This window comes from Mastomys coucha, unplaced genomic scaffold (genome assembly GCF_008632895.1).
Source record: "Mastomys coucha isolate ucsf_1 unplaced genomic scaffold, UCSF_Mcou_1 pScaffold1, whole genome shotgun sequence".
Taxonomy (NCBI): domain Eukaryota; kingdom Metazoa; phylum Chordata; class Mammalia; order Rodentia; family Muridae; genus Mastomys; species Mastomys coucha.
The window spans coordinates 24,656,125-24,673,358 of NW_022196891.1; the positions used below are offsets into that span (position 1 = coordinate 24,656,125).

At 37.4% G+C, this 17,234-nt stretch overlaps 1 protein-coding gene across 10 annotated transcripts in view; it reads left to right on the plus strand.

Annotated features, from left to right (window-relative positions):
- The window catches only part of R3hdm1 (R3H domain containing 1), a 137,392-nt gene that overhangs the window by 38,224 nt on the left and 81,934 nt on the right, over positions 1-17,234 (plus strand). For 9 of the 10 annotated variants that reach the window (XM_031381070.1, XM_031381081.1, XM_031381078.1 and 6 more), the window contains exon 2: positions 15,432-15,640. The gene's annotated coding sequence lies outside the window, so the exon portion shown is untranslated. Of the gene's footprint in view, positions 1-3,600; positions 3,701-7,872; positions 7,973-15,431; positions 15,641-17,234 lie in introns of those variants that run through there. The other variant, XM_031381058.1, reaches the window with a different exon arrangement.

The window sequence follows — 17,234 nt, forward strand, 5'->3', positions numbered from 1 at the left end:
AAAAAAGGAAAGGGAAGGAAGGAAGGAAATTTCTTCCTTCCTTTTAGGCATTATAATTTCCTGTTCAGGTAAAACAGACACTTAAGGAAAGAAGAAAAACTTGCGAGTTTAAATGCCTTCTTAGTCCTTTGGGCTCCTGTGGCACAAGATGCCAGGTGGTGGGCTAGCGTTCTCACTAAAAGACCCACAGGAGGGGCAGGACTGCCTAAAGGCAAGCGGTAGGGAGAACCTTTCTTTAGCAGGGCAGTGCCACATATTTTACTTTAAGGCTTAAAAATGAAGTATTTTTACTTCATATTTATTTCAAAAGTAGAGTGCATGTGTGCTGATAATGAGGTATTGCTATGTAATGGTCTCCTTGTTCATTTTTATAATAATAGTAATCATCTGGGCTGGATTTACACACACACACACACAAGAATAGAAGAATTCTAATAAACATACTCTCACAGTTTAAAAACGACTTAATAGTTACAGAATTTTACCTTACAAAAGAAAAGATAGAGCCAAGGTTGAGGAAAGGGATTCTGCGTTCAAAACAGCTTGTCTTATTCTATAGGAAGGCCCTTTCAGATTACCAGGGCGAGAGCCGTCTGGGAAAGGTGGTGCATTTGCTAGTGGGCAGGCACACACATTTGCAATCTGTTTTCTATCTTCCTCCCCTCCCCTCTTTCCTCTCTACTGGTTTTTTCTCATTTCTTCCCTCTAATTTTTATCATACCCACGAAATTTTACATGGGTAAAATACTTTTTAATATGCTAACCATATTTATACTGTCTTTGTTGTTCCACGATTATCCTCAATTTTTAAAACAGCTCAAGTCTAACCAAATGCAATGTTGTAGGTTCACTTAGTGGTTTGTAGGCTTCCAATTTTTTGTTTGTTTGTTTGTTTGTTTGTTTTTTGAGACAGGGTTTCTCTGTATAGCCCTGGGTGTCCTGGAACTCACTCTGTAGACCAGACTGGCCTCGAACTCAGAAATCCACCTGCCTCTGCCTCCCAAGTGCTGGGATTAAAGGTATGCGCCACCACCGCCTGGCCTGATTTTTATAAAATGTACACACACACATACACATTTATGTATTTGTGAGACTGTATGCATGTGTGCCTGCATGCCAGAAGAGGGCATCGGATCCCATTATAGATGTGAGGCTGTATGTTGTTGATAGGAATTGAACTCAGGATCTCTGGAGGTGTAGCCAGTGCTCTTAACAGCTAAGCTACCTCTCCAACCCCTTCAAATTTACATTCTTAAGAGTTTAGGCTAGCTTTTTAGCTAGATAATGGCCAATAGTCTAAATTGTGTGATTATTACGTATTTGGGGATGAATAAATAAATAGTTATTTATGCTGTATTCATCAGAAAGCAAAAACAACTCGTAGCCTTTCTTGTCTGAAGAACTTCACACTAAATATCTGCAGTTCTTCCCAGTTCTCATATCTTCATTGTACCATCCTTTAGCATGTATGTTCTGTTTAGCTGTTGTAAAGATACAAAAATCAAATGCAACCATCCCATCCCCCCTTTTCCCCCAGAAATAGTTGCTGCTTCTAACAAAAGGGACAAGTGATTTTCCTCAGATGAAGTCTTTGCTAAGTGGCAAGCATAATTTCAAGGCAGCTTTACTTCAAAATGACAACAAAAACTTGTGAAACAGATGGACATGCTGACGTACATAATAAAATGAAGCAAGACACTTATGACAAAAACTAAAATGAATATTTCTATGCTTCAGATGATAATATTTCTCTTTAAGATTTGGAAATACGGGGCTGGAGAGATGGCTCAGCGGTTAAGAGCACTGACTGCTCTTCCAAAGGTCCTGAGTTCAATTCCCAGCAACCACATGGTGGCTCACAACCATTTGTAACAGGATCCAATGGCCTCGTCTGAGACAGCTACAGTGTATTCAGATACATAAAATAAATAAATATTTTTTTAAAATGATTTGGAAATACATAGTGCTCATAAATTCTAAATTAGTGAAAAATCATAATTAAAACATTTTCAGATAGCTTTTTTATTGTCAAGTAAAGGCTTCTCTCTAATTTGAAAAAGGGTAAGCTGTTGGTAGTAAACCCCAGTGGTACACAGTGCTCGTTTAGTAGCTGACTTAATCTGGACTCCACAGCACTAGATGGAGAGAAGCAGAGTCCAGTAGTCAACAGTCCCTGTTCACTCTTTATATTGTAAGCAGCATACAGAACCTTATTTTCAGTGCTATAGGAGTAATTATGTAAGTTGACTTTGTTATCCTATCACTGTTAAACAAATTTAGAAATCTATCTTTTTCATGAGTTGTCAAAATTATCTTTGTTGAATGGTCAGGAAAAAGTATATATAAATCTATGAAGTTGAGCCAGAGCCTGTTTAGGGGGGCAGGGGGGTTTAGAAAAGAATATAATAGCACTTTAAGGAAAATGGGTGTATAGCTTATTAAAATATGTCTGTAGCTTTTGTCTTGGTGCTTGCCAAACTGCTCTAAAGAGCCCTGCCGATCTTACAGACTATAGGATTGTGCACTTTGTACAAGACAAGTTTGAATTCTAGTTAGTGGTACACATATTGTTTTCTTCAATTAGTGCAGGTAATATGTGAGTACTGTCCGATGTTATCCTTAGAGCATTTCTGTATTCTTGTGGAAATAGAATCTTTGTTTAACAGAAGAGGAAACTAAAGCAGATAGAATAAAAAGACTTTTCAGTTGCTCAGTGTATTACCCAAAAGGTGAATCTTTATTTTGTTTTGTGTTTTCATGCTTAATGAGTCTCTTTTCATTTGATTTCTTTTCTTGAGTCATCCTTGGGCTAAGGTAGACAGCATCTGACAGCAAGCTGAGCTATCTTTTGTCATAGTTCTGTCACTAACTCCATCTATTGGTGTGAAGAAGTAATGCTTCTTCCTAAATATGCAAGCTGCTTCATTTTAGCAAAACCACATTAAACAACAAAGAATTGTCCTCTAAATGCATTGTCTTTTTCTGTGACAAAAAGTCAGTTTAAAGATATTAAAAGTGTTATGGGATGTGAGCTTTCGGAGAGTGTGTGTGTGTGTGTGTGTGCGTGCGTGCGTGTTCTACTGATATTAAAGAGTTACTTAAAACTTTTATAAGCTGGTGTGGTAGAGCACACCTTTAATCTTAGTACTCAGGAGGCTGAGTCAAGCAGATTCTTTTGAGTTCAAGGGCAGCTAGAGGTACATGGTAAGACCCTGTTTTGAAAATATAAAACCAACCCCTCCAAATTATGTATATTATCATATCAGATTCATTATTTTATTCTTTAGGAAATATGATCATGTTATCTTTTTACAGCATGATCAGATCCGGTATCATGATGCAAAAAGGAATTTTTAGCAAGAACCTTCCCAAATCCTGACAGTCTGTGCGTCCTCAGATTGTTAGCTCTTACATCATTGCTCTGCCTCACTAATGAAGAGCTCAGTATAGCTTCTGATGCGTTCCAGATATTCTGGTTGGTGACTGGCTAGAGAATCACTGACATCACAACCAGCAGCTCTGGATTTCTATTGTCTCTTAGACCTCAGTAAGTGCTTTATTCTGCTCCTGGTGCGGACTAATCTGAGTGTGTGTGTGTTCAGCTCTGTAGAGGGGCAATGCAGAGTGTCAGTGCACAGACATTATGGAGAGTGTGCCTTCAGTCGCTCTGTATGAGGACGCAAATGCCAGTACAATGAAGGTATGTGATTCCAAACTAATTTTTATGTTTATAGACGGTATTAAAAAGATAAATTATTCTTGTTTACTTAGCACAGTAATTTTTATTAATGGGTATATGCAATAAAATCTAAAATTAAGTCATTTAAAATATTATTTTTACAAAGATATATGTGCATTTAGATGGTTAAGAGTCATGTACCTGCAGTAGTGCCAGTTCCTTCCTACACCTCAGATTTTCAACATTTCTTATATCATGTAAATAGAGTGGTTTACCTGTGTGCTGGTTTGTATTTATACATAGCAAAACAAGTTGTCAGTTGAAAGAAATAATTTGTTTAAGTTCATTTTAAAATAGATCGGCTGCATAGCTTGTTGAATTTTTAAATTTCATTATGCAGCAAATAACTATGTGAACAAGATACTGGTTGGAAATGAAGAAAGTAAGTACTTTAACGCTCAAAACCTATGTTAATATTTGTGCCCTTGATTAAGGAAGCTGTAGATAATTTTTAAAGTACTTAGGAAAAAAACCATAAACTTGTCTTTGCTGTGACTGGCATAATGAAATACCATGTTACAAAGAGAACAAGGGTCAGCCCCACTTGAATTCATAGAATTACCTGACTTTCTAATTGTACAGTCTGAAAACTTGACATTCCCTTTTTTTCCTCAAAATTGGAATATTATCTCATGGTTATGCTGATAGGGACAGTGTGTCTACAAGGATGCAACTGACTTGTTCATGAAATTTTATAGTTTTTTTTTAAGAGTTTACTTGTTTTTTACCTGACATTTGTTGAGATTTTAACAAGATTTGCAATTGCTGTGGCATATTTAAATATCTCTCCTTGTATAACAATTCTTTTGTTCTTAAGAAATACTCATTCAGTTTTAGAGACCAGAGGAAAATCACTAAATGGCCACATAGGAAGACTGAGTATCATCTTTTGTTCTCAACTGTTTGTAATTAGGTTCATAAATATACTAATATCTGTTATTGAAACTAGACTTTTATCAGATGCATCATTTCAATCTTGTGTTTGGGAAAGCACCAATTTTTTTAAGTGTCAGATTTTTAAACTTTTATATTGAACACTTCCAAAAAAGAATAAAAATTAACATGAGCAGTACCTAACCTTATAGTCTTAACAACTGCTCTCACCTAAACATCCAGTTCACTTTTAATCTTTTGCATGCCCTGTTCCTTTGGGGATTGTCTATGGCTTTCTTTGCCTCTTTTCTTACATTCACCTCCCCTCTTCCATCTTCTTTCCCTCTTTGTCTTAGGTTTTCTGCATCAGAAAGTTGTGCATCTACTTGCTGTCTTCCCCTTCCCTCTGATGGACCTTAAGTTAATCTTTCCTCTCCTTAGTCCCCTCCTCTCTCTTCATAACACTCACTGCTTTTCCTTTCCCTTTCCTCCTTCCTCCCCTTTCCTCTAGGCTCTGGTCTGGTTGTCCCAACCTCTGTCGATGACTACCTTGTACTTCCTCATCCTCCTTGTTCCTTCATTGTCCTCTGTGTCTCACCCTCATTCCCTGTGTCTTTGAGGGTTTTAGATTTCCATCCCTCCCTCTCCTGGTGATCTTCTTTCACTGCTCCATATACATGTGGATTTCAGTTGTCACCGAATGTAGAAGAACCATTGACTTTATTCTGTTTTATTGTTGCTGCTGCTTGGTTAGCAGCAGTTCCTGGTTGCATTTAATTTATGTTAAATTCTGTTCTCTCTCAAACTGGTAGATAAGGAGTTAGGATCTTAAGGTTATATATTTTAAGGAAACAGATTTTTAGTCTTTGTTCATTTTTTTAGAGCTTCATGCTTGAAGCATTGTAATTAGATTGAAGTTATTACATATTAAATATCTTAAAATACTTTGTCTTCTCAAATTGTACATGGGTAAGTCATTATGAAACAGGTTTTTCTAAGTGTGTTTTTTTTTTCCTGTTAAATTTTCAGGCTTATAGAAAGGAATTCAAAATCAAGACACTATAATTAATTCTCTCCATAATTGTGCTATAGGCTATGAATAACTTTGTTTATTTCTGTGGCCTTTTATGTCATTTTTCAAATGTGTCAGTGTTCATATGCTCACATTTTCTAACTTGTGATTTGTATTTTGAAGTAACTATATATTCAGAGGATATTACAAAAATAAATAGTACAGAGAAGTTTCCTGGTAGGTTTTGTTTGTTTTATAGGTTTTGTTTTGTTTTGCTTTCTTTTGCTTTGTTAGTAAGGAATGAACCCAAGACCTTGTACATTCTAGGCAAGGTACTCTGCCATTGACCTTCATCTTCAGCTATTTCAAAAATTTATTTTTTAGCCGGAGTCTTGCTGAGTTGCATAGGCTACTTCATTATTAGTGGATAGCGTCTCCCCAGTAAATACATGGTCCTTCCTGAGTCTCCAGAGTGGCTCTCAGACTAGACTATGACAGGAAGACACAGGCTGCTTTAAAGTCTTGACACTTTAAAGTGATATCCTCAAGATTCTGTAACAAGTTTTTAAAATACCCTAAAGCACAAGAGTTCACTTCCCATTTACCTAAATACAAAATTCCTAAATCTTTTAAACCTTGCAATAGTCACATTTCCTTTTAAAGCAAATTAAGACAACTTGTTTAAATATCCTATATATTAATAGTACCGTGATAGTTTTGTGATAACTAGTATAATCTTACCACAAAAGAAAATACGTGAAAAGTTTTCTGTACATGTATTCCTATGTGTATTCAAGAAACAGATATAGAAATTTAATTTTTTCCAGACTTCAATTAAATGCATTTTTCACATATATGCTCCCTGCCCCCATAAAATACAGCAACTATTACTTCTACATTGTTTTGATGACTCTTAATGTTTATTACTGTCTCTGGTTTGTGATTGTTGTGGGCAATATAAGGTGACGTCAGAAGCCTACTTCCAATTGTCTCTATAAGCCTCTATATCACTATTAGCTAATCAGTACTCATTTTAATTGATTCGTGTTAATTTTGGTACATAATACAGCCTGACCATCCCTAATCCCCAAGTCCAAAATGCTAAATAATATTTCTGAATGGCAAAATGGTGCCATATAAAAAAATTCTACATCTTATTTCATGCCAAAGTCAAAATGAAGACACACTAAAAATATAAATAAAACTGCCCAGGCCAGAAAGATAGTGTCCTAGGCTTTTACTGCTGTGTACAGACACCATGACCAAGGCAAGTCTTAGAAAGGATAACATTTCGCTGGGAAGTAGTGGTGCGCCTTTAATCCCAGCGCTTGGGAGGCAGAGGCAGGTGGATTTCTGAGTTCGAGGCCAGTCTGGTCTGCAGAGTAAGTTCCAGGACATCCAGAGCTACACAGAGAGACCCTGTCTCAAAAAATCCCCCCAAAAAACAAAAAAACAAACAAACAAACAAAAAAAGACACGTAATTGGGACTGGCTTACAGATTCAGAGGTTCAGTCCATTATACTGGCTTCCAGATAGCTAGGATGAGGGTCTTAAAGCCCACATCCACAGTGACACACCTACTCTAACATGGGCACACCTACCTCAACAAGGCTACACCTTCTAATAGTGCCACTCCCTGGGCTGAGCATATACAAACCATCACAGATAGATAGATAGGTAGGTAGGTATCTAGTGTGTGTATATGTGTGTGTGTTTGTGTGTCTGCTCACGTACCCTCACATAAATAGTAGTTGGTTGGATACACACATATATGCACATGCATATGTAAATAAATATAAATAAATTATATGTTTGTGTATGCTTGCTTATCTGTATATGCATGCACCATGTGTGCTCAGATGTTCAACAAGGCCAGAAGAGGGTGTTAGAGCCCCAGAAGTTTGCAAAATCTGATATTTTTGCAAATATTTTATTATGTAGTACCCATATTTTCTAATGTCTTTATAGCTAATTAAATCTGTGGATTTTCACTTATATAATACATATGCAGAACTAAAAATCAAGGTTTGTAAAGAGCCATGAGTCTGTAGAAGTGCGTGTGGCTTGAGTCTGCATGAGGAAGCACGCACTTGTAGACGTGCTCTATCTGACTAGAAGTCCTGGATTTATTAATCAGATTTCAAGAATTCATCATTGTCTAAGAATTGCCACTTTATCTGCTTTATAAATTGATGCTAAGTCTGTTATTTTTTTACTTATCACTTCCTTATTCTTAAATGTTTCAAGGAGTATGTGGCTGTTGCCTAGCATAGCAAGCATTCACACAGGACCACAGTGTTTCCAAGCAGCTTAGCTGTTCACCTAAGCAGAATCCCACGGAGTCCAGGTGAGCTGTAGTGATAGGTGACCTTGAACTTCCATTTTCCTTCCTCCTCCTCAACACCACACCCAGTTTATTTGGTGCCTGTTTCTAGAATACAGTCTACCAATTGAATTAGGTTCCCAGCCCAGATATGTCTTTAAAGTAGACAGTGGCCTATGATAACTGAGCATATAAGACAGGGTCATCAGAGGAAAGTAACAGAACATTCTATTGTCAGTAATTTTACAGTAGTTGCTAAACCACAGCTCTCCTTACCAGGTATAGAGAGAGCAACAACAAAAGTTGGGCAGTGCATGAAATGGGCAGTTGTAAAATAACACAAAAGAAGTTTACTAAGTATTGAAAACAAATGAATGAGACATGGCTAGGAAATAATAAGAGAAAGTTACTTAAAAGTGAAACATTCCACCCATTCAGCTTACAGCCCTAGAAAGCTGAGCCAATGAAGATAGTAATGTAGGTACTTTAAAGAGACTATGCAGGCCTCCCAGCTCCTCCTGCTCAGTGTGTCCTGGGATGGAGCTCTAGATGCAGTGAGCAGCTAAGCACTGTTTGCCCTCAACAGCAGCTCCTCACAAGGAGTTGTGTGTACTTTACAGTACACAGAATAGCTTTAGTGTATGAGGATGGGTGATGGCAACAGAAAGGAAATTCCTGGTCTACCAAAAATCTGCTTGTAACCTATTTGTTACTAACTATAAAATGATCTTTTACTCATAGAAGATATAAGCCTCTGAGACCCTCACCTACCTCACCTACCCCATGTAGTCCTCAGAGTTGTGTTTTGAATGAGGACTAGTCTTCGTTAGGATGTATTTGACAATTTAATTAAGGGTAACACATTAAAAGTTATAAAACAGGTGTCTGCCAGTTGCATATTTATTTAAAATTCTGTAAAAGAAACACCCTGCACCATAAAGGAACAGGGTTATGTTAGATAATAGAAGTTCCACATGTTAGTAAAATATATTAAGCCACTAAAGAACTATTGGATGGATTAGATAAATTTGCCTGAAGCCCAGTATGAACTTTGTAAGATGCTGATGGCAAACCATTTTATCTTTGAAATGTAAATTAATGTAAATTAATTTATTAAATGTAAATAAAAATGTAAATTAATAAAATTGTGTAAATGCTGTAAAACAATAACTTAATATATAGTCAGTACAGGAAACTATTAAGGAAAAGGTAATTTTGAAATCATGGAATACCACATCAGAGTCTATTAAATTATATTACAAACAATTTTTTTCAGCAGATTAGTATAAAACAGATGTGCAAACATTGATAGCATGAGAAATGATTGAATAAAGAAAGAGATTAATCCAAATATGATGTCTCATGCCTTTAATCCCAGCACTAGGAAGGTAGAGGCCAGTCTGGTCAGGGACTGGAACATAGGGAGTTCCAGACTAGCTAAAGACACACAGTGAGACCTCTTTGTGAGAGGCCAAAACAGAGCAGGGTATGTGCATGTATGTGATTATACTGAGAATGGTGTTAACCTTTTATATATAATGCTGTAAGCCTTACATAGACCATATCAGTTAGAGATCCATCCAGCATCATCTCCCTAATAAGAAGACTGCTCAGTGGCCTACAGGAGTCACCTTATAGGAATAAACATAGCAGGCCCACGATGAATAACAAAGATATTTCTATTATTCCAGAAATACCAGCCACAAAAGCTTGACAGATCCTTCATTATACAATACTTGTTTCTATAACTTGATAGAATATGGTGTTCTTCATTAGGGAAATAATAGGCTTTTCTCATTTATGAGATAATTGTGATTTTGAGAGTGGATAAATAGTTACTGTACCCTCTGATTGATTCTCTCCCAGTGGTTCTATACCTTTGAGCATCTCCAAATAAATATTAGCTATCACAATTTTGGGGATGAATTTTAATCAATTCAAACTCAGTATGAAAACCAAAGAAAATCTTTGTTCTCTCTTCTTTCATGCCCATTATCTTGAGCTCTCTTCTCACAGGAATATTCTCTATTGTTTATTTCCTAAATTTGAGTAAAAAGATGTGTTAGGAAGTGATTAACACACCTTTATGTAGAGCTACAATAGTGGGCCCGATTTCAGTATGTTACCTTTTGCTCCATCTGCCGATAGCTAGATTCCTTCCACAGAATTCTCCATATTCTCTACAATCAATAGCCATGATTTTCCAGGTTTTTTTCCTCTGATTCATGATCTGCTAGCATCTCACATGATTTTATTCACTTTGCTGCTGAAAGTTCAGTCTCTAACAGTTCTGGAAGCCATTGGTCGGCATGTTGCTGTTTCTGAGAATCTTCAACACTATCCGCAGAGAACTGGAACCAGCCTTTCTCTCCTGTGATCTGTGTTCTTACCCAGACAGCACAGGCTGTTTCTTGCCTGCTTTGGTTCTCTAGTGAAAACTGTACCTTCCATTCTGGCTTAAACCAGGATCCCTAGTGAATAATATAAGCATATAAGATTCTTTTAATACTTAGCACTCTTAATGGGTCTTGATTTGCGGGGAAGGGGGGTTAGGCTTCTGTGCATATGTCCTGCTTTTTTTGGGGGGGGTATGTGTGGATATTGACATACCCCCTGTGGAGGCCACAAGACAACTGCAAATGCTGTTCCTTTGTCATTTTCAACTAACCTGAAACTCACTACTGAGTAGGTTAGGCTTACCAGCTAGGAAACCCCGGGATGTCTCTGCTCATCTCGCACTGGAATTACAAGTGTACCCTTTCATACCTGACATTTTTTTACATGGTTTCTGGGAATCAAACTCAAATCTTCATGATCATACAGCATATAATTTACCCACTGACCTCTCACCCCAGCTCTGAATTAGGCTTTGTTTGCTTTTAGTTGTCAATTTTTTTTTGGTTTTTCAAGTCAGGATTTTTCTGTGTAGTCCTGGCTGTCTTGGAACTCATTCTATACACCAGGCTGGCCTCCAAATCGGAGATCCATCTCCCTCTGTCTCCTGGGGCATCAGTCTAATGCTATATGTAGATAACCTTTAGTGTACTTTTAGACATGAATAAAACAAAGAAAGCAATGATACAAAGAAGTTGAGTTCAGAAAAACATGTAAATGAACGTCAGTAAGCACTTACTAAGTTAATTGAGCAGCTCTTTCCCAGAACCTTCTAAGGACAGACTAATTTAAACACAATTGCCTGCCATGATTCTATCTGAGTAAGCACAAAAGCAACACAGAAGAACATATCCAGATTCAGGGTACACTGACCAAGTTGTATTCTATAGCTATGTTCTGACATTCAACAAGAATAAACTTGTCTTATAAATTGAATGTAAATGTTTGTCACAGGAAGCACGAAATTATGTCCAAGGACAATCCAAAAAGCAAAATGCACCTGATGTAAAAGGCCCTCTGCCCTTTTCTTCTGGAGCCTCTCTCACAGTTCCCCAAAGCATCACTCACCATGCATCATTCTTCTGACTGTGTTCTGACACCAGGCTTATAGTAAAAACTTCAGGAAAGATTAGATGACAAAAGATACACATAAAGATATAGCAATAATAATTTGGTTTATTAAAGCATAAATACTGTTAATTAACATTAAACTATTCTGTTGAAACCAGACTTGTGTCTTTTTTTAAAAGTACTAACTTGCCAACTTTGATCAGATGAAGCAGTATAGTTTAGTCATTTGATAAACATTAGAAAAATGTACACAATTTTTATTTTAAACAAAAATTGAGAGGTATAGTTTTTCAGCTGGGTGGTAGATGTGCACACCTTTGATCCCAACACTCGGCAGGCAGAGGCAGGCAAATATCTGTGAGTCACAGCCAGGGCTACAGACACTGTGTCTCAAAAATAAAGGTTGAAAATATGTTTTCTCAGCATTTATAATGTATAATATGTTCCTGACAGGTTAGCTATGTTAATATTGTCAGGTCCAAAAGAAACCAGGACAAATGACTAACTGTGCTGCCAATTAGCATACCAAAGTACTTGCTGGCCTCCAGGCTCTCAACCTCGAAAGGTCCAAGCTAGCATCCTGGCTCTTCACACCTTGCCCCTACCCCTAAACTCCAGATCATGGGCTTCGCTCCTTCCAGTTTCTTATTCCTAAATAATCCTCCCATTTTGCCCATCGCCCTTTCTTGTTTGTCTTACCACCTCCACCCCTACCCCTGTCTGTCTGTCTGTCTGTCTTCATCTCCTGCTCTAACCCTCCTTTCTCTGCTCTCATGGCTCAGTACTTCTGGCCACTTTTATTCTACCACTTTTTCCACTTGCTCTGTACTCTTCCAAATGATTCTGGCTTGCTCGCCCCCCCCACCCTCTTCTCTTTTTCTCACGCTCTTTTCCGCAAAAGCAAACTTCCCCTCAAGCGTACCTTGGAGCAGTCATCTTCCTACTGTATACACTTGGTGCCAAAGCCTCCAGGTGGGGCATGAGTGGTTTCCCTTTAAAGCAAGAGGCCCAGCCTCGTAAGTAAAGCAAGCTGCTGCTTTGACTCTCCTCATGGTGGGCACAGCAAGGAGAGCAGATTAGCTAGTTGCTCTGTGTGCCAGGTTTCTCCAACTGCCAAGGCTGTTCCTCTGTAAAGCAGAAGTACTGAGATGGAGCATGTCCAACTTATAAGTGAATGAATGGCCTGGCGAGAAGGCTCAGCAGGTAAGAGCGCTGACTGCTCTTCCGAAGGTCCTGAGTTCAAATCCCAGCGACCACATGGTGGCTCACAACCACCTGTAATGAGATCTGACGCCCTCTTCTGGTGCGTCTGAAGACAGCTACGGTGTTGGACCAGAGTGAGCGGGGTCATCCTGAGTTCAATTTCCAGAAGCCACATGATGGCTCATGGCCATCTGTACGGCTACAGTGTACTCATATACATAAAATAAATAAATAAATAAATAATAAATAAATAAGGGAATGGATAACTGGAGAGAGGGGGCCTGTTAGCGGGATGAGAGGCTTTAAAGTGTATGACAGGGACTTACGAGGGAGCCTGGAAGTTGGCATGGACCTGACAAATATGTTGGGCTTCTCAGGATTTTACTTGTAAGCCTCTTGCAGCTAATTGAATCACAGTGACAAGAAAGATTATGTTGAGGTAAGGCAACTGTACAGAATTGAAAAAAAAATAACCAGTTTTAATTTCAAGACATTCAATGTCCCCTGTAAGTACAAAACAAAAGAGAAGGCTCATGCCGTTTTTTTTTTTTTTTTAAGATTATTTATTTATTTATTATATCTAAGTACACTGTAGCTGTCTTCAGGCACACCAGAAGAGGGTATCAGATCTCATTACGGATGGTTGTGAGCCACCATGTGGTTGGTGGGATTTGAACTCATGACCTTCGGAAGAGCAATTGGTGCTCTTACCCGCTGAGCCATCTCACCAGCCTCATGCCGTTTTAATAAGACAAAGGGTTGTAAAGGCATATCATAGTATTTTATTTACATTGAGCATTGAGGATCTAACAAAACTAGAGGCAAATTATAAATCATTTTGCTCCCTTTTCTGTGAGGTTTGTTTTTTTCTTTTTTTATGTAGAGCTAAAATATAGAGCTAAAATATATTACAATGGTAGAAAATAATAAAAGGCTAACAAGAAAAGTGGCCAAAGTAACAGATTGTTCAGTCCAAAATTGTTGCTTCATTTGTTGGTGTTTCATGTATACAAGTGTTTTGTCTTCATGTATGTAAATGTCTGTTGCTCACAGAAGTAAGAAAAGGATTTTAGAACTCTGTGGAACTAAAATTCCCTTTCCTTGGGAGGAGCCTCCTCTCCCACCTAGACCTTTACCTAACCTCTGTGCTTATATGGATTGCAGCCTGCCTTTTGAAGGCTTAAGAGCTAACAACCACATATAAAGAAAAAAAATACCATATTTCTCTTTTTGTGTCTGGATTATTGTACTCAGGTTGATTTCTTTTTTTTCTAACTCCATCATTTACCTGCAGATTTCATGATTTTGTTGTTTTTAACAGCTGAATTATATTCCCTTGTGTAAATACAGCACATTTTCTTTATCCTTGTATTTGCTGATGGTTGTCTAGGCTATTATGAATGAATAGGGCACCAATGGACATGATGAGCTGGGGTCTGTAGTAGGAGATTGTAAAGTCCTTTGGGTATAGTCCAAAGGTGGTATAGATGGGTCTTGAGGTAGAGCTGTTCCCAGCTTTCTGAGTAACTGCTATGTGGCTTCCATAGTGACTGTATGAGTTTTCATTCCTACTAGCAGTGATTGAGCATTGTACTTACCCTACAGCCTTGCCAGCAGGAGCTGTCATTTGTTTTATTGATCATGGCCATTCTGGCTGATAAGATGAAGTTTTAGGGTAATTGTGATTTGCATAAATGTTTCTATTTTAAAGCAGAAATGTTATATCAGCATATGCGCAGCTCTGTTACCATTGGTGCTTTTAGCAGTGGACTTCCTTGTGCTCAGTTGTTTACCTAAGATTATATTATTATGTTTATCAACAGTACAACTCTCAAAGGAAATTGGAAGAACCATGTGATCCTTTCAGTGTTCACTTGCATCAAGCAAAATAAAACTGACTTTAGAAATACAGATTGAGAGGGCTGGTCACATATCTCTGGTACTAATGGTACCAGAGTTGTCACAAAGGTTGTTAACTGAATTCAAACCCCTGGAACTCTCATGGAGAAAAGAGAGACTTACTGCTGCAAGTTAGCCTCTGATCTCCACATGCTTGTGTGCTATGGCACACATTACCACCGCCATTACAGTAAATAATTTTTTAAAATGTCCTTAAAATAATATGGTGAAAATTTGGGCATTGATTTTCTTTTCTTTTTTTTTTTTTTAAGATTTATTTATTATTATATATAAGTACACTGTAGCTATCTTCAGACACACCAGGAGAGGGCATCAGATCTCATTACGGGTGGTTGTAAGCCACCATGTGGCTGCTGGGATTTGAACTCAGGACCTTCAGACGAGCAGTCAGTGCTCTTACCTGCTGAGCCATCTCTCCAGCCCATTGATTTTCATGGATGTCACTAAATTATTCCACCCTTTACATATATTTTCTTCTAGCAGACACAATGTATTTTTTTGGAAATGTTAAGTGGATTATTACAGCCTTTATTCCTTTAAAACTCCAGGATATATGATTGTTATTCAGAATTACAGTTTTAAATCCATAGGTGTAGCTCTAGGAGAAACCATAGTTGTGGAAGTTGAGTGATTCATGTAGTAGAGCTGCCTTCTTCTCTGATGCTCTAACCAGATTGATAGCTATTCCTTCCTCTTCTCTCCCCTCTCTGCCTTTTAGGTCAGCTCTGTAGGCTCAGGTGACTCCTTTTGGTTTATATAACTAATGAGTCTCAGAATTCATATTCTGACCCTTGCTTAGGAAGAGAAAGTAATAAAACATCAATAATAGCTTTTAAGTTTCTAAATTATTGTGGAGTAATTTTTCTGTCCTGATTTTTGTTTGTTTTCATTTTAGGCCACTGAAAGGTATGATATATTTGATCCAAGACAGTCCATTTCAGCCCAGGAATCTACAGTGGTGACAAGGACATGGGACTCCTCCCGCCAGATTACTGTTGGTTCAATACAATTGACATCCTGGCTGACAACTGTGAAAAGGAACCTTGGGTTATTTTATTTTATTTTTGTGGAACACCACAATCTCAGATCCATAGGACACATCAGGTAATGTTCTTCTATTTCTTTGGGTAGCCTATTTTCTTTATAGTTCATCCATAAGAAAATGAAGGAGCCTGAATATTTTCGTTAGTTAGTTTACCTTCTCTTTGCTTTGCAACCTGAACTCTTTTCAGAATGAGCCAATGAACTCTGGTTTGTGATCAAATTACATAAGGCATTCTGCCTGCCTGCCTGCCTGCTGCCTGCCTGCCTGCTTGCTTGCTTGCTTGCTTGCTTGCATACCCCAAGAGTATTGCCAGACTTCTTTTACTCCAGGTCTCTTATGGGTCATCTCCTCCTTCATACAGGTGCTGGACTGCAACGCTGCCTAAATAAAATGTGGTTTTGTTTTTATTTTTAAATTCAGATTAGTCTATGATTTTTCAGACTGTTTTTCAGCTTCCAGATGTCCTTGTATTTAGCTGTAAAACTATTATGAAAAAAGAGCTTTTAATTTTTCAGCTTGTTTAGAAGAGGTAAATTTCATCATGACTTTATATGAAAACTATCGAAAGTACAGAAAAGTTGGAAGAACTTTAATCAAATACCAAGCATTCCTTGATTTAGTTTCCATACCTGCTTGACCACTTTCCATGTGTGTCTGCTTCTAGCTTTAGCTTAGTCTCTGATACATTCCTGTTCCTGATACCTGGGATGAAATTTCTATTTTCTTAAATTCACTAGTTACATGAACTATTCTAGAATGTGTATTATACACATTCTAGATTACACATATTGTTTGTCATTGAATCAGTTGAGTCAGGAGACTTTCATGTTTTATTTACATTATAAAACATAATTGTTAACCCAGACTCTCAAATATGTTTTATATAGAACATTGCTTTTTTTTTTTTTTTTTTTTTTTTTTTTTTTTTTTTTTTTTTTTTTTTTTTTTTTTTATTATTAGAGCAATTTTTTTTTTTTTTTTCTGGTTTTTTGAGACAGGGTTTCTCTTTCTAGCCCTGGATGTCCTGGAACTCACACTGTAAAGCAGGCTGGCCTCGAATTCAGAAATCCACCTGCCTCTGCCTCCCAAGTGTTGGGATTAAAGGCATGCGCCACCACTGCCCAGCTTAATTAGAACAATTTTTAAAGCTTGGAATTTTAAGAATATAGATGTAAACTGTAACAGGAAAATACATTTACTTTATGATTGTACTGAATACTCTGAGTACAAGAGGGACAACATTCGTTGTATTCCTATAGAAAAAAATACTTCAATGTTATCTAAGTATATTTAGCCATCACTTCTCATCTTGATCTAGCTCATGTCTTCTCACTGTATTGCAATATTTTAAGAAACATATACCATAAATATTACAGATCTTGGAGGCAGGAATTTTGCTTTTGCTTATGTGCATTCAGCATTTTTCTTAGAAAAGATAGAAGTCCCAGATAGGTAGGTAGGTAGGTAGGTAGGTAGGTAGGTAGGTAGGTAGGTAGGTAGATAGATAGATAGATAGATAGATAGATAGATAGATAGATAGATAGATAGACAGACAGACAGATACATGTATGTCACTTAGTCACTTATATAACAACTGAATGTGAAGAATGTTTCAAACTAAATTGAGATTACTTTTTTTTTTTTTTTTTTTTT